The following is a 23318-nucleotide window of genomic DNA, read 5'->3' as shown; positions in this document are numbered from 1 at the left end:
ACTGATCCTTGCAGTACCCCACTAGTAACAGCCTGCCATCCTGAGAATGACCCATTTATTCCTACTCTCTGCTTTCTGTCTGACAACCAATTCTCAATCCATTGCAGTATATTACCCCCAATCCCATGCGCTCTATTTTCTTTACTAACCTCCTGTGTGGGACCTTATCAAAAGCCTCTGAAAATACAAATACACAACATCCACTGGTTCTCCTTTATCTATGCTACAAGTAACATCCTCAAAAAACTCCAACAGGTTTGTCAAAAAATATTCCCCTTTCACAAATCCATGTTGACTCTGCCTAATCATATTATTTTCCAAGTGTCCAGTTATCTCATACTTTACAATAGATTCTAACATTTTCCCTATAACTGACATCAAATTAACAGGTCTGTAGCTCTCTGTTTTCTCTCCTGCTCCCTTCTTAAATAGTGGGGTTACATTTACAACTTTCCAGTCTGCAGGAACACTTCCAGAATCTATCGAAATGTTAAAAGATAACCAGCAATGGATCCACTATATCTACAGTCAACTCCTTCAATACTCTGGGATGTAACTCATCTGGTCCAGGGCATTTATCAATTCTCAATCCAATTAATTTTTCGAGTAATACCTCGTTATTGATATTAATTATTTTCAATTTCTCATTTTTACAAGTCGCTTGGTTCCCTCGTATTTCTGGGAGATTTTCTGCATCTTCCTCTGTGAAAACAGACACAAAGTAATTGTTCAGTCTCTCCGCCATTTCCTCACTCTCCACCACAAACTCTCCTGTCTCCGCTAGCAATGGACTAACATTCGTCCTTGCTAATCATTTCCTTTTCACATACCTAAAGAAGCTTTTACAGTCCACCTTTATGTTTGTAGCTAGCTTACATTCATATTCCCTTTTCCCTTTCTTTATCAGTTTCTTGGTCCTCCTTTGTCGGACTCTAAATTGCTCCCAATCCTCAGGCTTACCACTTTTTCTGGCAACCTTATAAGCCACTTCTTTTGACCTAATGCAATCCTTAACTTAAATAAAAACAGAAAGTGCTGGAAATACTCAGTAAGTCAGGCAGCATCTGAGGAGAGAGAAGCAAAGTTAACGTTTCAGGTCTGTGACCTTTCACCAGAATCCCTAACTGCTTTTGTTAGCCACAGCTGATTCACCTTTCCTGTTAGATTTTTGTGTCTCAGAGGAATGTAGACTTGTTGTAAACCATGTAATACTTCTTGAAATACTAGCCATTGCCTGTCTACTGTCAAATCTTTTAATGTATTTTCCCAATCCACCATAGCCAACTTGCCCTTCATAGTTTCCTTTGCTCAAATTATCCTGGTGTCCTGGTCAACACACCACTCCATCAACACCTCAAAAATTGAATAATTGATAATTACCTAATTTCTGTTTATAGGACCTTGTAGTGCACAGTTGTTATCTAAAAAGCAGTGACTACTTCAAAAGTAATTAATTTGCTGTGAAATGCTTTGAAACATTCTGAAAATGGGAAAGATGCGATATAAATGTATGTTCTTCCTTCTCTTGTAAGACAGTGTTCCAGAGCTACTCCACCTAAGGCCTGAAGGGCTAAAGAAAAAAATGTTAACTTTTTTGCTGCCTTTGACTCCAGAAAAAAATAAGCCATTTTGCCTCAAGACAAAGTCGTCAATTTCTTCCAAGATCAAAGTCGAGCTTTTGGCCTCAAAGGGACTTGTACCAGCTCTTACCTGCATGAGTACCACTGAAACCTTTTAAGGGTTTTAAGTGCAGAACTTCCAGGGTAGCTAAGGAACTCCTTCTCCCTGCCCCTCCTATCCCCTCCTATGCCCACTTGACAATGGTCACAGGTGGAGTAAATGCTCTCCATGCCTTGATGTAATTTAAAAAGCGATTAAAATGGGGTGAAATCTCAGTGTAACTGGGTTCTGCCACAAATTTCTCCAGGACAGAAATCAGAGTTTCCATTCTTTTCAGTCCTAGATCTTGATATCAGAGTCTCTTTACCACGTATCTTTCCCTTTGGTGAGAGGGTTACTGAAATCCAAGCTTCAATCATCAGTAGTGACCATTGAGAAAAATAAATCGATCACTGTGACTTGTAAAATACTCCTTTTTATACAAGTGCCCAGCTTTCTAAATTGCAAGTAGTCACCTTGAAACAAAAACAAGAAACAAAATCAAAGTTTCCTTCTGCTTGCTTTTCAAACATTTTTGCAAGTCTGGCAGCATCTGTCGAGAGAGCAACAGTATTAACATTTCAGGTCTATGACTTTTTATCAGAACTGATCACCAGTTCTGATGAAAGGTCATTGACCTGAAACATTAACTCTGCTTCTCTCTCCACAGATGCTGCCAGAACTAGTGAGTATTTCCAGCATTTTCTGTTTTTATTTCAGATTTCCAGCATCTGCAGTATTTTGTTCTGGAATATTTTTACAGTCAGTGTAACAGAAATGTGAATTGGGATCCTGGGTTATTTACTGAAGCACATGGTAAGCTGCTGAATCTCAGTCAGAGCTCTTTGTGGGATATAGTGGGACTGACAGCACAGTGACAATGAACATGGTTAAGTTCCATTGCCTCAGCTGGAGCTGTCAATAGGAGACACAGAATATAGGCAAAAGGCTTCTCCGAGGAACTGAGGAAGAGGAAATGATGAAATAAGGAAAACACACCTAGTAGTCAAGTATTGTTCACGTGCATTTCCAGCATTCAGCTGCAAGGCCACATCAATGCGTATTTTCATCTAGAGACAAAAGTCACAGATAACCACTGGGAAACTGAGACCAATAACAAAAGGAATGGACTGAGAAATGTTGAAGTCTGGGATATTTTTATCAGGTAAGATCTTGTGTAACACAATTGCAACAGGATAGAGTAAAAATTCCTATCAGCAAATTTTACACAACAGCACTTAATAATCTGCTCATACCACATTCCGGTATGTGCTGTATTTATGCAGGTATTAACATAAATGGATTAACACCTGCATAAAAACTGCATACACAAAAAGCAATGCATACACATTAAGCACTCATATGTAAAATTTGTTCTGAATTTCTAATCGAGCATCTACTAATAAACAACTTAATATGTCTACAGCAGCTACAGAAATAGCCTCAAAATTATTAACCAATAGCAAAAATATTCCTTTTGCAGCAACTTTGGTAAGTAAATTGAGCCCTTTAAAGATCAGTTTTACAATAATCCTTCATGCTTTGTATTCACCTTATGAGCCGATCTTCACATTCCACGTCGATTACAGCCATCAACTGGCATGCATTCTATATCTAAAAAAAGTTAAAAACTGTCATTAAGTAAATTTAAGAGTTCAGTTGTAAAAAGATATTCTTATATAAACTAATGCCTCGTGTCTGCTCATCTGGCAGAAGATAAGTACCTTCCTCCTAAATTGGCAGTGGATGAGTTTTAGAAATTTGTTGCAACACCTGCAAAATATAAATCATCAGTGTTGTGGCTGGCAAGTCAGGAATTGAGTGAAGCATCACTCGAGAAAATTCAGTACACATGAAGTACAGCATTTTACTAAACCGCAGCATACCAGGCCTGACCCGAAGATTTTTCCCTTCTATCTCTTCTCTTCAGACTTCCCGCAATGTGTCTTGCAGATGTTGCCATTAATTCATGAGTCCAACTCCTGGAGGAGTTATTGAAAAGCTGAGCACGAAGCACAATTATGTACAGACAAACCCACAAAGACACACAAATACAACAGTTTGTGTGTACGCCGACAAACACACAGTCATTTAGCTTACCCACAAACATGATTAAAGGTTTACAGCTTAGCACGCATTTAGCAGAAAATAATAATGGCAACAAATTTGATAATGAAAGGGTTGCCTTGTACGGTGGGTAGAGAACAAGTAAAGGCTCTGGGACAGCATAAGACTCAAACAGGGCAATAATAACCCCCTCAGCCAATTCCCATCAACTCCTCACACGTACACAGCCATCCTTGGACAATCTAAGCCACCAAATGTCTCCGTGGACAACAGTAATGCTCTTTCCTGACTGACCTACCAGGAGGATCACTCAACCATGGGAATCCTTGCCTTGCCAGCCAACTCTTGTGGTATTCAGCTAGTATCAGGAGTCCAACAATCCAGTCTTGCAGCTGATGAGCCAACGGGCAGTAAATATTTTTTTTAAAAGAACAAATCCTGTTCATACTTCCAATTCAACAAGAATTCGAATATTTATTTCAATCTATTTTTTCCAAGATGTATACTAATCATTTTTTCTTGTAACATCAATTGACTGTGTAAGGACCTGTGGAGTTACTCTTTCATCTAAAATATTGGGAGCTGACAAGGGCAATAAACACAGGGAAAGATGTAGTTTTCCTGCCCTCTGGCTCTTCTATTGTTTCCAATAGGAGAACAAAATATAGGTCTAATTATAAACCGCAGTAAAAATCCACTGCAGTTAAAACTCCTGACTTCAGCACCCAAGCAGCTGTTCTTAAATACCTAGCTATTTTTAGTTAATAGATATATTTTTTCTTAAGCTAAATGTAGCCCTGGAATAACAAAGAGTCAATTCAGTTTGGAGGTTGTTTTAAATAAAAATAAAACTTCAGAAGCTGTAAAAGCAAAATTTTTTTAAACCAATTAAGCAAACTAATTTTGTGCAATATCCCCTGACAGTATAAAAGAACTTTGCAAATTGCTTCTTTATATCAATAATAAACCCAAAGATCACTTCACTTATTGCCTTATTTCATCATTTAAAAAAAAGTAAATCTTATTCAGTTACACTCAACATTTACACGAGTTGCTCTGACTGTAGGTAAAGTGAAAGGGTAGGAGAATGGGAGAAGATCTTCTCAGTCCTGTGAGTTCTTCAAATTGCATAATAGGGGTTCGTCTCTCTCACAACTGCAGAAAACTTCTGAGAATACATACAGCCTTAAGGCTTTCGCTATTTATAAACCATAACATAGCAGGAAATGCTGGGATATCAAATGTGATGGCCCCCTGCTTTGTTTAGAGAGTGCCCAATAATAGGAACCTTTTAATCTGGGTGGTTTTACCTGCTGCATATTCATTTCAAGGATTTTTCTCTCTCTTTACTACTCTATACATATGGTTCAACCATGATGATGAGCAAAATTATTTCCTTTTATATTGATTTCCATTATACATATGCGACTGGCTCCTGATGTGTAAGTCTTGCCCAACTGATAGCAACCCCAAAGTGAACCTGCTGAATTTGTTGAAGACCAAGAAAAAAAACTGATCACCCTGCCTCAACAAATCCAGCAAGCTTACTTTGGGTTGCTGCCCCAAGACTTGCATTCCGGGAGCCAATGGCACCCACACTGCAAAAAAAAAACAACCAGCTGCTGCCCTGCACTTTAGAAGTGCAGCCGGATGCAGAAACAAGATTCTACCTCCACTGGCTGCACTCCCGTCAGTAAGAAAGCTGAGGTTTGCGGACTTTTAGAATTATAATTCGATAAAGCTCACAGGTTAAGTAGTGGTTCCAGTGAAATAAAACCTGAGGAGTTGGTCCTTTGTCCCTGCACACTGTGGAGCAAAATTTCAGGCAAGACTGCTATCCACTCTATGGAAGTGGTTGGAGTCCCTAAACATTTTCATACTCGGGCCTGACTTAAAAATAAACAGCAAGCTCTTGGTGCTAAGTGAGTGCTGATAGGTAATTCAACAATTGAAGGGAGCAGGAAATTCAGAGTCTCTTCTGTGGAACCAAGCGAGATGCAGTAAGTAAAAGGTGATTACGGGGATGGGAAGTGGAGTGGTGCTCAAGGGAAGAGTTGATTTTTGTGGGGCCAGAAACTTTTATCCTTAAATACGCCCATCCATACATCATAATTACACCAGGGTGCTATCAACATCACATGGGCTGTTGAGGTGCCCGCATGCTTTTGGTGGCACCTGGGTTATTCATTTCAAGGTCCATGCCAACATGGCAGCAGCAGAGAAGTGCCACATTACATTTAAAAAAGAAATCGTAATACCACCTTGTTCCAACCTGCAAAAGGTAAAACTCAACCCCGAGTCTCCACGTTACACAGTAGAACCCAAATACAAACATCCAATGCTAAGGATTAATAGTGAAACTGTGGTACATGGCCATCACTCTCCAGAAACAGGATCCCAGAATGAGCCAAAACTATCCCTGTGAGGTCTCCACAGTTCTCCCATTACTATGAAAAGGTCCTTGCAATAAAATAATCAATGTTGCCAATGCAAGTTCATGGGAATAAAGCTCAGAGAGATGTTGAAGCACTGCAAACAAGTTATGCACAGATTAAAGCAGATTTTAGTCACAATTAGCCAGCCTAATTATTGGCACAAAGAGAAAAGTGAGAATAACGTGGGTTCTAATTTAAAGCATTATTCCTCTCAATTTCTACCCAGCGCCTCCAAACTCTTCACCTCCTGAACTCTCAATGCTATAGTATAATTTCACAGTCCCCAGCAACTTTCCCAAACCCCGCATCACACTCAAGTGATATGCTTCATCAGTGAGCCTGATGGAGATCATAGCCCAGCCCAAATCTGTCTTCACCCAACATCTACACGTGCAGATTTCAGCAAGGGGGGAGGGGGGGGAATCACCTGATTCGGGTGGGAATCCTAGCCAATTTTTTTATCTGTCCTTAGTTCAGTAACATTGAGACCAATTGTAGTGGCCCGACATGAGATCAGCAATCACAGCACAGAACTGCGATCAAACCATGAATCTTCATAGTGGTGATGCTTTCAGCAGAGAAACCTTTACAAGGAATCATTATGTAATGAGCCACAATTCAATAAGCCAGTCACTTTCTTCAGTAACTATTACTGCAGGTTAGTGGGGTTTCGATTACATCAGCCATTTAAAGGGAGCTGTGAATACTGTCAGGTAACGGGTGTGACAAGAAGATAACAAAGTAGATGAGTATTGGGAGATTACATGTGAACTGTGATAACGGAATGGGCTGATTAAGAAACGTAACCATCAGATAGAAAGTACATGGGAAAAGGGAGAAATTTGGGACCTACAAATAATGGGGATGTTTTTCACCTCATTACCCATCTCTTGATGTGCACTGAAAAAGGGAGGTAGCAACCCAAAAATAGAGCAGTTGCGTGCCTGTCCAATTTACCACTGCTTTTAGGTACAATCTGATTTTTGGGTGGACTTGAATCCTGTTGGCCAGAGCTCTAACCTGAATCTGTAGGGAGTCTCATCAACATAATGCAAAAAGTGATCAGGTGATGCCATTTAGACCCGCAACACCATTTCCTGTTTGCACTGCCTGACTACTGCCAGTTCCCACATCCACCAACATGAAGTCAGTCGTGGTCATTTGGAGAGATCTTTAAAGAAATTCTCTGCAGTGCTCAGATAAAGCACTTTGCAGCCATTTTCTATCAGCAGATGTGGATATTTTAGTCCTAAAGGATTTCAAAATATTTGTACTGGTTGCTTCTGAACTCATGTTGCAGGCTGCTCCAAAGTCTTGCTTCACTCTGTGCCACACAAAAAATGCATCTCCCCTTCAAGTTGCTGCCAACAGCCCCAGAGAACCAGCCGCATTGTCTGATTTCCCACCCCCAAACAGGTGAGCTACCTGTGGAGTGTGCGCTTCACACTGGCAGCCCACATATTTATGAGGGGTAATCCAGGGGAGAAGGGAGGAATATTGTACAAGTCCCATCCTGATTCCACTGCCAGCTGCTGTGCTCACCCTAGCCATTTGCTGCTCCCACACAAAAACTGCCTCCAAAGTGCCAAGCAGGGAGAAGATAAAATCTTAAAAACTGAGGTGGTCCACAAGATGCCATAAACTTCTGCCTATCCATTGAATATCTATTTCAAAACTATGCTCTTGTGCCTTAGCAAAGCTTCCTGACCCACAACTGGGCAGAAACTTCATGTGTAAATCTTTATTTCATATCAATTGCCAAGACTCACCAACTTCGATCATTGAAACAGATAGCCTCAGCAGCACACTAGACGAATACTTGGAGTAAAGAGGATTACAACCAACCATCCTCAGTGGTAAAACTGCAAGTAAAATCAAGGCCGCACATGCACTTTTCATTTTGCTTGCTGACTTGCAGCCCACTTATCCAATTCCCTTGGCTAGAATTCCTGTTTTACCTTTTTTCTCTTTCTGTCTCTGACTTTCCACAATGTCCCTTCCAATGCTAAACACCTGTCTTTGAGCTGCGAACTGATGATCAGTTCTCAAGGTCTCCACCAATACACCCACTACTGGGAGGCACACAAGAGGAGCCTGGAATGATTCATCTGTGATTTTTCTTTTCACCTAATCATAATTACAAGCATTCGCTCTGTAAAATTGTGCATTAAGATCACAATGCTTTCCCCTCTAACCAGCATTAATTTTGTTCCACTTTTGTCACATTAGACTTTTTCTTTATTTTAAAAGAGCTTCATTTTTAATTTCCAATTGTCTCTTTCAGCTTCAATTGACCTAATTAGGGGGTCTCCTATCCAAACATTCTAAACCATTGGTACCTTTTATTCGTCTACTGGTGTCCATTGCACAACTGGTCAACTTTGAGGATACTTGCAGTGGGCTACTTATGTACTGCTTCTCCTCCCCCTCCTTCCCACCCTCAAAATCTAATGCCGTCAGCACTCTGTACTTAGCTGCTCCAAAACAGAGGCAGGCAAGCATCAATAGCACAGCTCTATGATCTACATCTACCTTGGTTGGGAGACAGGCCCTCCATTCCTATGCTGTCTGTCGAGCTGCACTAGTTGAGCCATTTTACAGGGGATTTATAATGTACCACAATCTTGAGGAGATTTTTCTCTCAGTTTAAAGAAGAGCATGTGTTCTGTAGAACAGACAAAAAATACAATGCACTCAAACAATGAGAAACAAATAGCAGCCAGCATATAAATCAAAAAGGTGAATATATATATATATATATATATATATATATATATATATATATATATATATATAACTAAAGCTGGTCTAATTAACTTTCTCAGAAGACTCGAAAAGTACAATCTCAGCACTTAGCGCTTTCCACTGCTGCCTGAGGGCATCACAACTGCTCCTATGCAATTACCAAGTCTCGCAACCTCATAATGCTACAGAGTTTATTAAAGGTTGTATTGAAAGCAGCTTTACAAAAACAGCTGCCTAACTCCAGAAATGATGTTATGTTACTGAGTTCATAAGCATACTGGCTGATTTCTTTTAAAGTATCTTTCAATCATCTTTGTGGTCTGAAGCCTTCCCATCAGCCACCCTTGCCTTGGCAGCTGAACATGACTTGCCATCACAAGAGGTTACTTAGGAAGGGAATCTATCTTGACCTTTGCTGACATGGTGAAACGTTCCCATGTAAACTGAGATAGGGCAATAAGGAGTCTAATTAGCTGCAGGCCAGTAATTGCAGCTCAAAATTGCACTGGCCAAATAATGCGAGGATTACCATTGGGACCTTGAAGGGTTTTAACTCATGGTCTAAGAAAATGCTGACAAAAAAATACTCAGCTACTTTTACTTCATCAACTTGCTATATGTAAATCAAGAAGTTTTGTACTCCAGACTGATAAAATCAGCAACCCAACATTCAAGCTTTTGCTCTGTATATATCTGTATCCAGGGAGACTATAATATGTCTTGTGGTCCTAGAGGCAACACCTGTTTGCTTCAGTGTGACTATTATTACTTTTAATTAGCAGCTTCCAACAAATCAGCACTTTGTGTGTGTGTTGATTCTCTCAGTGACACCTAAGAACTAAGCAATAGTTCTAACTATGTGGAAAACTGCTTCTACCTTTCAGAGAAAAAAAACTCCACTCTGCCAATGACTTACTGAGTTAATTTAGTAAGGAGCAGAGCCCCACAGACCACAAAGGTCTGAGGTTTGCTCACCTGGACTATGCTGAGGTGGCTGGCTTCAGCCAGAGTTATACAATAACATATGAAATAGGAGGAGCAGTAGCCATACAGCCCTTCGATCTTCTCCCTCAATTCCATCTTTCCGTACTATCCCAAATTACCTCGATTCCCTTAGTATCCCAAAATCTATTGATCTCTATCTTCAATATAATCATCAACTGAGTATCCACAGTTCTCTGGGATACATAATTCCAAAGATTCACAACTCTGAAGAAATTTCTCTTCATCTCAATCCTAACTGGCCAACCCCTTATCTTGAGACTGTGAGCTCACTAGTTCTAGAGTCCCCAGCCAGGGCAAACATCCTCATTTTCAAGTCCTTTAAGGATTTTATATGGTTCAATGTGATCACCTCTCATTCTTGTAAACTCTAGAGAATATAGTAATACAAGGGCAAAATACTGTGGATGTTGGAAATCTGAAATAAAAGCAGAAAATGCTGGAAATACTCAGCAGGACAGGCAGCATCTATGGAGAGAGAAACAGAGTTAACGTTTCAGGTTATTAGGTTATTGATTTGAAGCATTAACTCGGTTTCTCACTCTGCAGATGCTGCCTGACCTGCTGAGTATTTTCAGCATTTACTGTTTTTATTCTGGAGAATATAGCCCTTGTCTACTCAATCTTTTCTCATAGGACAATCCCCTCAACCCAGGGAATCAGTCTTGCAAACCTATGGTGCACTCCAACTAAGGCAAGTATGTCCTTCCTTAGACAAGAGGATGAAAACTGTACACAGTACTCCAGGTATGGTGTCACCAAAGCCCTGTATAATTAGAGTAAGACTTCTTTATTATTATACTCTAGTACTTTTGTAATAAAGGTTAACATAAAATTTGCTTTCCTAACTGCTTGCTGTACCTGCATGTTAACCTCCTATGATTTCTTGCAGTTGGACATTAGGATTCCACATTGCCACACATTAAGGAGCAAGAAAAATAAATTTCAGCAGGAGTCCCATTCCTTATTCTTGCTGAAGTGGTTATCTGTAGATATCAGGGAAAGCCAGGATGAGGCTCAGTTGTGATGCCCTTCATGGTCAAATAACCTGCTGATGCTCAGTGCCAAGGTTCACACATGACTAATGTCCACTTCAGCAGAATAATGGAAGGCAGTCCCCATGGAACTATACCCTGGCATAGAAGGCAAATGTCTTCAGCAGGAGAAAATTGTTAGAATAAAGCTAAAAAGTCAAGACTTGTTAGTGTAATCACTCCACTTCATCCTTTCACACACTGAAGACTTTCCTCCTTTTAGCCCCCCAAAAAAAACAAAGTTGGGAAGAAAAAAATCTGGAGAGATGATAACCATGTCATCATAGCAAAAACTGCTCACCTAATCCATTAGAGTCGTCCTGGCCCTGCAATGAAAGATGTTACATGATTGGACTGTGAAAAAAGTTAAGCATTTTTATCTACTTTTAACTTGGTAGTGACTATTTTAAGTCGGTCACATAACACAAGTTAAAAACTAGCTACATTCAGAATCACGTCCCCAGCCTAATTACACACAATGTTGTGGTGGTTCGGTTTTTGAGCAGCCACCGAGCGCTGAACCAAGCCATACAATTCAAACACAAACTGTATGATTTCTTCAGTTATGTTATGACTTTAGCTCCTTTTGAACTTAGAAGATAGTTCTTCAAAACTATGACAGCATACCAACATTTTGGAGGTATCAAGTTATCTTGGACTGTTGAAACCAGAAAATTAATCTCGAACTTCAAAGAAATCAGTAGGACCGCTTAGCTCCTGTGGCTCATAATATTATAAGAAAATAAAAACGACACATATATAAAAGTTAATTATAAAATGTTTTGTATATAGACTGCAAACTATTTTTTTTGTTATTTTGAGCATTTATCCTATTCTAACATCAACTGCTGCATGAGGAGAGCAAGAGCAGTGGTGGCCTATTTGCCACTTCAGGATACCTTCCCCATAGGACAGCAGGTCAGAAGGTGGCAGCCACAATCAATGCCATATGCAATGTCCACATGAACTAGGACCTGAAATGGAAGGAAATGCTACAAGTTAAAGAAACTAGCAAGGTATGGCTACCCAGCAGTCTCATTTACCAGGTACATGGTTCATATATACAGTGCACAAAGTATCATCAGGCAACCTAGCACATTTATAATTCAATCTTTCATGGTTGAGCATGCATACCCAAAAGACACATGTGACAGCTACAAATTATAAGTGGAAGTCATAGGCCACACACACCTTCATAACATCCTGGATGAATGGTCATTTAATGACACTCAGGAAGGCCTCCAGATTTGCATGTATCTTTGCAGATACACCTCTCCAAACTACTATATGTCAATAATATAAAAGCAAAATACTGCGGATGCTGGAAATCTGAAATAAAAACAAGAAATGCTGGAAATACTCAGCAGGTCTGGCAGCATCTGTGGAGAGAGAAGCAGAGTTAACGTTTCAGGTCAGAACTGTTCTGAAGAAGGGTCATTGACCTGAAACGTTAGCTCTACTATATGTCAAGGCTACTTACCTGCTCACAGTCCAAGAAAGCACAAAATAGAACAGAACAGATGTGAACTGGAATAGGGAACAGGAAATTACAAGCGCTAGACTTCCTTGGGAGCAGAATACTCTGGATAGCCTTGCTTATAAAAACTTCTGAAGGAATAAGTAAAGTTAATGTCAAAGCTATGGACTAGTGCCATTCAGGTCTTATGTGTTTCTCTCCCTCTTGCTCACTGTCACAATTTTGTATTTCATGCAACAACATCTCGCACCTTCCAACCAAGCTTGTATTTTACTCAGTTACTGTTTTAAAATATAAGCTTGGTTGGAAGACGAATGAAGAACATAATTAGAACATTGGTCACTTTCTGTCATTGTAGACCTGGATGACGAGCCTTCCATCAATCCACTAATTTGCATCACCATCTTCTCAGGACAACTACAGATGGGTATAAATACTGGCCTTGCCAGTGATGCTCACATTGTGAGAATAATCTTTTTTTTTCCAGGAGTACAAGAAAACGCACATCAGGGGCTATTACAATGTGGTTAACTCTTACATGCCCTCTGAAATGGCCTAGCAAGCCACTCAGTTGTATCTAACGCTACGAAGTCAATAAAAAGGAATGAAACCGGACGGACCACCCGGCATTGACCTAGGCACCGGAAACGACAACGGCAAACCCAGCCCTGTCGACCCTGCAAAGTCCTCCTTACTAACATCTGGGGGCTTGTGTCAGAGTTGGGAGAGCTGTCCCACAGACTAGGCAAGCAACAGCCTGACATAGTCATACTCACGGAATCATACCTTACAGACAATGTCCCAGACACTGCCATCACCATCCCTGGGTATGTCCTGTCCCACCGGCAGGACAGACCCACCAGAGGTGGTGGCACAGTGGTATACAGTAGGAAGGGAGTTGCCCTGGGAGTCCTCAACATCGACTGCGGACCCCATGAAGTCTCATGGCATCAGGTCAAACATGGGCAAGGTAACCTCCTACTGATTACCACCTACCGCCCTCCCTCAGCTGATGACTCAGTACTCCTCCATGTTGAACACCAATCAGAGGAAGCACTGAGGGTGGCAAGGGCACAAAATGTACTTTGGGTGGGGGACTTCAATGTCCATCACCAAGATTGGCTCGGTAGCGCCACTACTGACCGAGCTGGCCGAGTCAGTGGCGCAGTGGTTAGCACTGCAGCCTCACAGCTCCAGGGACCCGGGTTCAATTCTGGGTACTGCCTGTGCGGAGTTTGCAAATTCTCCCCGTGATCGCGTGGGTTTTCGCCGGGTGCTCCAGTTTCCTCCCACAGCCAAAGACTTGCAGGTGATAGCTAAATTGGCCATTGTAAATTGTCCCTAGTGTAGGTAGGTGGTAGGGAATATGGGATTACTGTAGGGTTAGTATAAATGGGTGGTTGTTGGTCGGCACAGACTCGGTGGGCCGAAGGGCCTGTTTCAGTGCTGTATCTCTAAATAAATAAAAAATAAAATATCTGCTTGACTGGTCTGCGACAGGTGATGGGGGAACCAATATGAGGGAAAAACATACTTGACCTCGTCCTCACCAATCTGCCTGCTGCAGATGCTTCTGTCCATGACTGTATTGGTAGGAGTGACCACCGCACAGTCCTTGTGGAGACAAAGTCCAGCCTTCACATTGAGGATACCGTCCATCGTGTTGTGTGGCACTATCACCGTGCTAAATGGGATAGATTTCGAACAGATCGAGCAATGCAAAACTGGGCATTCATGAGGTGCTGTGGGCCATCAGCAGCAGCAGAATTGTACTCAACCACAATCTGTAACCTCATGGCCCGGCATATCCCCCACTCTACCATTACCATCAAGCCAGGAGACCAACCCTGGTTCAATGAAGAGTGCAGGAGGGCATGCCAGGAGCAGCACCAGGTATATCTCAAAATGAGGTGTCAACCTGGTGAAGTTACAACACAGGACTATCTGCGTGCCGAACTGCGTAAGCAGCATGCGATAGACAAAGCTAAACGATCCCATAACCAACGGATCAGATCTAAGCTCTGCAGTGCTGCCACATCCAGCCATGAATGACGGTGGACAATTAAACAACTAACTGGAGGAGGTAGCTGCACAAATATCCCCAACCTCAATGTTGGGTAGCCCAGCACATCAGTGCGAAAGATAAGGCTGAAACATTTGCAGCAATCTTCAGCCAGAAGTGCCGAGTTGATGATCCATCTCGGCCTCCTCCTGAAATCCCCTGCATCACAGATGCCAGACTTCAGCCAATACGATTCACTCTGCGTGATATCAAGAAACAACTGAAGGCACTGGATACTGCAAAAGCTATGGGCTCTGACAATATTCCGGCAATAGTACTGAAGATCTGTGCTCCAGAACTTGCCTCGCCCCTAACCAAGCCTAGCCTAGTACAGCTACAACACTGGCATCTACTCTGCAATGTGGAAAATTGCCCAGGTATGTCTTGTACACAAAAAGCAGGACAAGTCCAACCCGACCAATTACCGCCCCATCAGCCTACTCTCAATCATCAGTAAAGTGATGGAAGGTGTCATCAACAGTGCTATCAAGCGGCACTTGCTTAGCAATAACCTGCTCAGTTTGGGTTCCACCAGGGCCACTCAGCTCCTGACCTCAGTACAGCCTTGGTTCAAACATGGACAAAAGAGCTGAACTCAAGAGGTGAGGTGAGAGTGACTGCCCTTGACATCAAAGCAGCATTTGACCGGGTATGGCAACAAGGAGCCCTAGCAAAACTGAGGTCAATGGGAATCAGGGGGAAAACCCTCCGCTGGTTGGAGTCATACCTAGTGCAAAGGAAGATGGTTGTGGTTGTTGGAGGTCAATCATCTGAGCTCCAGGACATCACTGCAGGAGTTACTCAGGGTAGTGTCCTAGGCCCAACCATCTTCAGCTGCTTCATCAATTACCTTCCTTCAATCAGAAGGTCAGAAGTGGGGATGTTCACTGATGATTGCACAATGTTCAGCACCATTCATGACTCCTCAGATACTGAAGCAGTCCATGTAGAAATGCAGCAAGACCTGGACAATATCCAGGCTTGGGCTGATAAGTGGCAAGTAACATTCACGCCACACAAGTACCAGGCAATGACCATCTCCAACAAGAGAGAATCTAACCATCTCCCCTTGACATTCAACATCATTACCATCGCTGAATTCCCCCACTATCAACATCCTAGGGGCTACCATTGACCAGAATCTGAACTGGAGTAGCCATATAAATGCCATGGCGACAAGAGCAGGTCAGAGGCTAGGAATCCTGAGGCGAGTAACTCACCTCCTGACTCCCCAAAGCCTGTCTACCATCTACAAGGCACAAGTCAGGAATGTGATGGAATACTCTCCACTTGCCTGGATGGGTGCAGCTCCAACAACACTTAAGAAGCTCAACACCATCCAGGACAAAGCAGCCCGCTTGACTGGCACCCCATCCACGAACATTCACTCCCTCCACCACCGACGCACAGCGGTAGCAGTGTGTACCATATATAAGATGCACTGCAGCAACGCACCAAGGCTCCTTAGACTGCACCTTCCAAGCCCGTGACCTCTACCAACTAGAAGGACAAGGGCAGCAAATACATGGGAACATCACCACCTGCAAGTTCCCCTCCAAGTCACACACCATCCTGACTTGGAACTATATCGCCGTTCCTTCACTGTCGCTGGGTCAAAATCCTGGAACTCCCTTCCTAACAGCACCGTGGGTATACCTACCCCACATGGACTGCAGCAGTTCAAGAAGGCAGCTCACCACCACCTTCTCAAGGGCAATTAGGGATGGGCAATAAATGCTGGCCTGGCCAGTGGCGCCCACAACCCATGAATGAATTTAAAAAAAAATTACTAAGGTGATGGAATAGGGAAAAAAAATGTCAGATGCAATGCAATGTCAGAAACTGTGTTGGTGCATTTTGGTTACAAATAGTATTATATTTTGAATGGGCAAAGGTTATGCAATGTGGAAGAACAGAGGGATTTAGGGAGGTGGGAGAGTGGGAGTCAGGTTGACAAGACATTAAAAGTAACACCTCAAGTGCATTTGGCCATAAAAAATTGAATGGAACACTAAGTTTTATAGCAAGGGGTATGTGCCATAGCTCAGTTGGTAGCACTCTTGCCTCTTAGTCAGACGGTTATGGGTTCAAGTCCCACTCCAAAGACCTGAGCACAAATCAGCTCTCTCAGGTGAACATCAAAGATTGTATGGCACTATTCTGAAGAAGAGCAAAGGAGTTATCTGCGTTGTCCTGGCCAATATTTATCCTTCAATTAACATCACTGAAAAGCCGATCATCACACTGCTGTTGATGGGAGCTTGCTCTGCACAAATTGGCTGCCGTGTTTCCTACGTTACAGCAGTAACTACATTTCAAAAGTAGTTCATTGGCTGAAAAGTATTTTGGGACGTCCTGAGGTCGTGAAAGACACTACAGAAATGCATTTCTTTTTAAAATATATATTCGAGATATAGTGGGGAATCTATACAAAACTTTAGTAAGATCTCAGCTGAACCAGTTTTGGGCTCCATGCTATACAGATAATGTTGAAGCAATGGAGATGGTGCAGCACAGATTCATTAGCATGCTGCCTGGCAAAAGGAAATACAAAAGGAAGACAAGAACCATTAGGGCTGTTTTGAATCACAGGGGAATATAGGGACCAGGCAACAGGGTGGAAACATGGGATTAGGTCTACTGCTTGTGTGGATGATAAACATCAACATAGACTGTAGAGGTCAAAAAGCCTGTTGCTCTATTGTAATTTCTATGTAATTCTGTGAAGTTCATGAGCTGCAAGAGGTTGACTTAAGGAGCCACAGATCACAGAACAGACAGAGAAAATAACAGTGTTCCTGCCTGTACTCTGAGCTATACGTTGCACAATCCAGCTGTGTGGTGACCTCGGACAGTCCTATCATATTCCTGTTACTTGTCAGTAGGAAAGATGAAATTGCTTGCCATAGTATTGATGAAACCATTTGTTGTTTTTTGCATTTTTGGGCATCAAGGTGGCCTACCATACAGATGATGCTTATGCAACACAGGAAGGAGGCATAAACAGAAAAAAAAGCAGAACATGCTGTTAATCATGCCTGCCAAAGACAATACCAAATCCTATCACAAGTCACTGACATTCAATAATTATACTTGGTGAGTCACTTCTACATCCAGCACAGCACCTAGAAATCCTGGACCCATGTCTCATCTTATTCCCAATCACCAATCATCCAAAAACCAACATTACTAAAAGAGATTATCTGCCCATTTATATCATTGCTGTTTTTCTGACTTAGCTGTACGCAGATTGACTCCTGTGTTTCCCTAGAACAGAGAACGCACTTTAAATCTGGTGTAAACACTGGGAAACAGCATGGCTATCTAATGACATCACATCCACTTCATCGACATATTACAATTGAAACAGGTGTTTGCACACTTCTTGCTGTGCAGAGGAAGCTGAGACCACTAAGTCCCAATGACACCCATTTATCAGAAAACTCATACTTCAGAGTTGAAATTCATTCCTGATTTATCAACAGAATCAGCAAATGTTCTTAAAAGCAAAATACTGCAGATGCTGGCAATCTGAAACAAAAACAAGAAATACTGGAATCACTCAGCAGGTCTGGCAGCATCTGTGGAAAGAGAAGCAGAGTTAACGTTTCGGGTCAGTGACCCTTCTTCGGAACTGAAGGGTCACTGACCCGAAACGTTAACTCTGCTTCTCTTTCCACAGATGCTGCCAGACCTGCTGAGTGATTCCAGTATTTCTTGTTTTTGTTGCAGCAAATGTTCTTGTCATATTAAACATGAAAGAATGGACTCAATTTAATTATTATGCTGAGTAAAATAAAAGGAGCAACAAACCTATCTTTTTAACTGCAGAGGTAGATCTTAGTTTAGAAGCAGTAAAATGCATGTCTATACAACAACATTCCTGGCCAACAATTATCCCTCAACCAACACCACTCAAACACATTATCTAGTCATTTATCTCACTGCTGCTGGTGGAGCTTTGTAAGCACAAATTGGCTCCACATTTCCCTACAGCAGTGACTACACTTCAAAGGTAATTCATTGGCTGTAAAGCGCTCTGGTACGTCCTGAGGTTGTGAAAGGTGCTATGTAAATGCAAGTTCTTTCTCTTAATATTATGGCCTTAAGCATAATAATAAACATACACTATATTTCATACATTATATGCAATCCCCAACACTCCAACCTTTAGCCCTCCATTTGCCACAACATTTCTGTAGCTCCTGATCTGCTCAACCACATCCACACTGCCACCTTTGGTGCCCTAGTCCCCATTAAAACTATTACTCTCTCTCATCCTGGCCATTCCCTCGGTATGACCTTCACCTCCAGTCCCTTAGGGATGGAGACTTGAAAGGATACAGTGGACAACTGGTTTAGCCATCAACCACCAGATCTGGTCCATTGATCCTATTCCCACTAAACTGCTGACCACCCAACCTCCCTTCCTGGTCCCCATGTTAGCCAATATAGTTAATGGGTCTCTCTCTTCAGGTGTTGTCCCTCTCTCCTTCAAATCTGCCATCAGCACTCCACTCCTCAAAAAAACAACCTTTGACCCCACCATCCTTGTAAACTATCTCATCTCCAACCTCCCTTTCCTCTCAAAAGTCCTTGAACGTATTGTTGCCTCCAAAATCTGTGCCCATCTTTGAATTCCTGCAATCAGGTTTCCACCCCGCCACAGTACTGAACAGCTCTCAGCAAAGTCACAAATGACATCCTCTGTGACTGTGACAAAGATAAACTTTCTCTCCTCATCCTTCTCAACCCGTATGCAGCCTTAAACATGGTTGACTACACCATCCTCCTCCAACGCCTCCCCACTATTGTCCATCTGGGTAGGACTGCTCTCACCTGGTTCAATTCTCATCTATCTAATCGTAGGTAGAGTATCACTTGCAATGGCTTCTCCTCCTGCTCCCACACAGTTACCTCTGGTGCCCCCAAGGATCTATCCTTGGCCCCCTCCTACTTCTTATCTACATGCTGCCCCTCAACATCATCCAAAAGCACAGCATTAGTTTTTACGTGTACACAGATGACACCCAGCTCTACCTCACCACCACCACCTCTCTCATCTCCTTCACTGTTGCTAAATTATCAGACTGCTTATCCGCCATCCAATACTGGATGAGCAAACATTTTGTCCAATTAAACATTAGAAAGACTGAAGCCATTGTTTTCAGTCCCCACTCCAAATTCCTTTCCTTAGCTACTGACTCCATCCATCTCCCTAGCAACAGTCTGAGATTAAACCAGCCTGTTTGCAACTGTGGTGTCACATTTTACCCCAAGAAGAGCTTCCGACCTCATATCTGCGCCATCACCAAGATCATCTATTTCCACCTCTATATCATCGCCTGGCTTCACCTGTCTACTGCTGAAACCCTCATTCATGTCTTTGTTACCTCTAGCTTTGACTATGCCAATGCCTTCCTGGCTGATGTCTCATATTCTACCCCCTGTAAACTCAAGGTCATCCAAACCTTGCTGCCCATGTCTTAACTCGCACCAAGCCCCGCTCACCTATAACTCCTGTGCTCGCTGACCTCCAATGGCTCCCAGTAAAGCAATGCCTTGATTTTAAAATTCTCATCCTTGTTTTCAAATTCCTAGCCCCACCCGATCTCTGTAACCTCCTCCATCCCCACAACCCTCCAAGACATCTGCGTTCATCTAATTCTAGCCTCTTGAATACCCCCAATTTTAATCGCTCGACCACTGGCGGTTGCGCCTTCAGTTGCCTAGGGTAGGCCCTAAGTTGTGGAATTCCCTCTCTCCGTCTCTCTATCTTGCTTTCCTGCTTTAAGACCCTCCTTAAAACCTCCCTCTTTGACCAAACTTTTGATCATCTGTCCTCATATCCCAGTTTCCTGTGTGTCCATCATCCTTCGAGGACAGAAGGATGCCAACCAGGCTTGGTGTCATATTTTCTTTTATAATACTCCTGTGAAGTGTCTTGGGATGTCTTATTATGTTAAAGGCGCTATATAAATGTAATTTGTTGTTGTATTATCAATCTCAGTAAATCTGGGTTCCTGTTCCTAATTTTATGCCACAATTGCATCTAAAAAGTGTACATGTATGGTTATGATTGAGCTTGATTGATACCCCCGACAACTAATCATCCTGCCAGCCCTCAATATCCAGACTCACAGATCAATGTCCATTGGGGAAATAACTAAATGTGTGTTGATACCTACAGAACCTAAAAGAGTCACTTTTTTCAGGAGAGGAGAGAGAAAACAAAAACAGCAGGGGCTCATACAAAAGTAAGCAGAGTTTAACTGGCAGTATTTATTGCTGCAGTCAAACAATTTTAAGTTAACAGGGTAAATGGTCAAAATTACAAACACCTTGCACTGAATTAAGTAAAGAATTTGTGCAACATGTTCTAGGACGACATCTAGAAATTGATTCTAGGTCAGTAAACAGAGGCAGCCACACAGCCTCAAGCAGTACCATCGTCTGATCTTCCAATTTCTAGTCAAATGTATAAGTGTTTTTCTCTCCTCTAGTTCAATGCCAATGTCAAAATCTGGCTCTGCGGCAATCTAGCATACTTTCCAGTGTTCCCACATTGTGATGGCAAAAATACTCCAAGCTTGAATCAAGAAAAGCTAGTGTGTTTATTTTGCTCAATCTGAGCATGTGTCTGTGCACATGAGGGGAGGGAGGGTGGAGAAAGACAGACAACTCAAAGAGCTGCTTTTGATTTGTGCTGACTCCTTTCACAAATATTGCAACACAGTTGGAAAACTTTAGAGCAGATCTCATATTTTTTCCTATTACATTTTAACCTCATCGTGCCAACATATTGACATGGATTTTCTCCACGAAGTGGCTCCCAGGTTGTACAGCTTGCATTTTAACGGAACTAATGTGAGAAAATAATTCTAGATTTCTCCAATGCCCCTGGCAATGATTCCACTCCATAGGCATCCATTGGAACCTTTTGCCAATTAACAGTTCTTTCTGGCTAAGTATCTTAGTTTTGCCTTGTCCTGTAACTGATCTCCCAAATACTCAACTAATCCAAGTGAATCCAGGGGTGAAGCTCTCTGCCACATTTGCACTGACCAAAGCCACCAATCACCTACCCAGTGCAGCTTGAACTGCGGAAATAGTTTTGTATCAAAAATACTCTTTTTGTTCCTTATTATGTGCATAGGATTCAGAGTACATGCTATGCAGAGTAGACTACTTGAAAATCCTCCTTCATTTGTGGCTATCATTTCAACAGACTTGTTAATCAATGTTACTGTCTTGGGATAATCCAAAGTGAGTTTCTAACAAATAAATTCCTAACATCTCCCTTTGTTCTGTAGGTGATGATCTTAAACTTCTGCCCTCTCGTCACCAATCACTGGGAGTAGTTTTTACTGATTTACTTATCAAAACCTTTCAATTCCAAACACAAAATTCTAAGTCTCTACTCGTTCTAAAAAGTTACATCTTTTACTGTATCTGTGAGTTGTGATGAGGATGCAGAGAGGCTTCAGGGTGATTTGGACAAGTTGAATGAGTGGACTAATGAAAGACAGATGCAGTATAATATGGATAAATGTGAGGTTATCCACTTTGGTAGCAAAAACAGGAAGGCAGACTATTATCTGAACAGCTATAAACTGAGAGAGGGGAGTAAGCAGCAAGACCTGGGTGTTCTCGTACACCAGTCGCTGAAGGTAAGCCTGCAGGTGCAACAGGTGGTAAAAAAGGCAAATGGTATGTTGGCCTACATAGTGACAGGAGTCAAGTACAGGAGCAGGGATGTCTTGCTGCAGTTATACAGGGCCTTGATGAGGCCACACCTGGAATATTGTGTGCAGTTTTGGTCTCCTTAACTGAGGAAGGGTGTTCTTGCTATAGAGGGAGTGCAGCGAAGGTTTACCAGACTGATTCCTGGGATGGCGGGTCTAACAAATGAGGAGAGATTGAGTCGGTTGGGATTATATTCGCTGGAGTTCAGAAGAGTGAAGGGGGATCTCATAGAAACCTATAAGATTCTAACAGGACTTGACAGGGTAGGTGCAGAAAGGATGTTCCCGATGGTGGGGGAGTCCAGAATCAGGGGTCATAGTCTAAGGATACGGGGTAAACCTTTCAGGACTGAAATGAGGAGAAATTTCTTCACCCAGAGAGTGGTGAGCCTGTGGAATTCACTACCACAGAAAGCAGTTGAGGCCAAAACATTGTATGTTTTCAAGAAGGAGTTAGATATAGCTCTTGGGTCTAAAGGGATTAAAGGGTATGGGGCGAAAGGGGAACAGGTTACTGAGTTGGATGATCAGCCATGATCAGAATGAATGGCGGAGCAGGCTCGAAGGGCCGAATGGCCTACTCCTGCTCCTATTCTCTATGTTTCTATGTCTTTTCCTTCTGCTTCCTCTGAAAATGCATCACCTCACATTTCTGCCTGTTAAGTTTAATCTGGCCATAAATGCCCAACATATGAACCAATTTATGCCCCCAACACAGTTAACCAAGTACATTATGTTTGTGTTGTCCTATTCATAAAACAAAAGTGCTACCAATTGAGCCATGCTGACCCCCAAGCTGCTGCTCGAGTGCTTATTACATTGCCAAAACCTTTAGTTACTACAGGATTGAACAAGGCCACCTCTCAGAGAACCCAAGAGTTCCCAGCTACCTTATCTCACATAGGATTAAATCAGCTTATGAGCTTCTTTCCTGCTGAAGCAAACAGTGCATGGACAGCTGGTAAAGCATTCTCACAATCTGTCAATCTTCGTGGTCAAAGATAGAAGACATACAAACAGTTAACAAGGAGCCAGCCCACCATGGCAATGGCATTAAGCAATTGATAAAATAAAAATAGACAGTATCTGATC

At 42.2% G+C, this 23318-nt stretch overlaps 1 protein-coding gene across 4 annotated transcripts in view; it reads right to left on the bottom strand.

Annotated features, from left to right (window-relative positions):
• The window catches only part of zfhx3b (zinc finger homeobox 3b), a 483313-nt gene that overhangs the window by 386952 nt on the left and 73043 nt on the right, over nucleotides 1–23318 (bottom strand). Inside the window, exon 2 of one of the 4 annotated variants that reach the window (XM_068049197.1) lies at nucleotides 3212–3273. The exons of 2 other annotated variants lie outside the window; for them this stretch is intronic. The gene's annotated coding sequence lies outside the window, so the exon portion shown is untranslated. Of the gene's footprint in view, nucleotides 1–613; nucleotides 686–3211; nucleotides 3274–23318 lie in introns of those variants that run through there. One more of the 4 variants, XM_068049198.1, reaches the window with a different exon arrangement.

Source organism: Heterodontus francisci, chromosome 17 (assembly GCF_036365525.1).
Source record: "Heterodontus francisci isolate sHetFra1 chromosome 17, sHetFra1.hap1, whole genome shotgun sequence".
Lineage (NCBI taxonomy): Eukaryota > Metazoa > Chordata > Chondrichthyes > Heterodontiformes > Heterodontidae > Heterodontus > Heterodontus francisci.
Note: the sequence above shows the minus strand (reverse complement) of the source record. Positions and strands in the feature narration are given on the sequence as shown.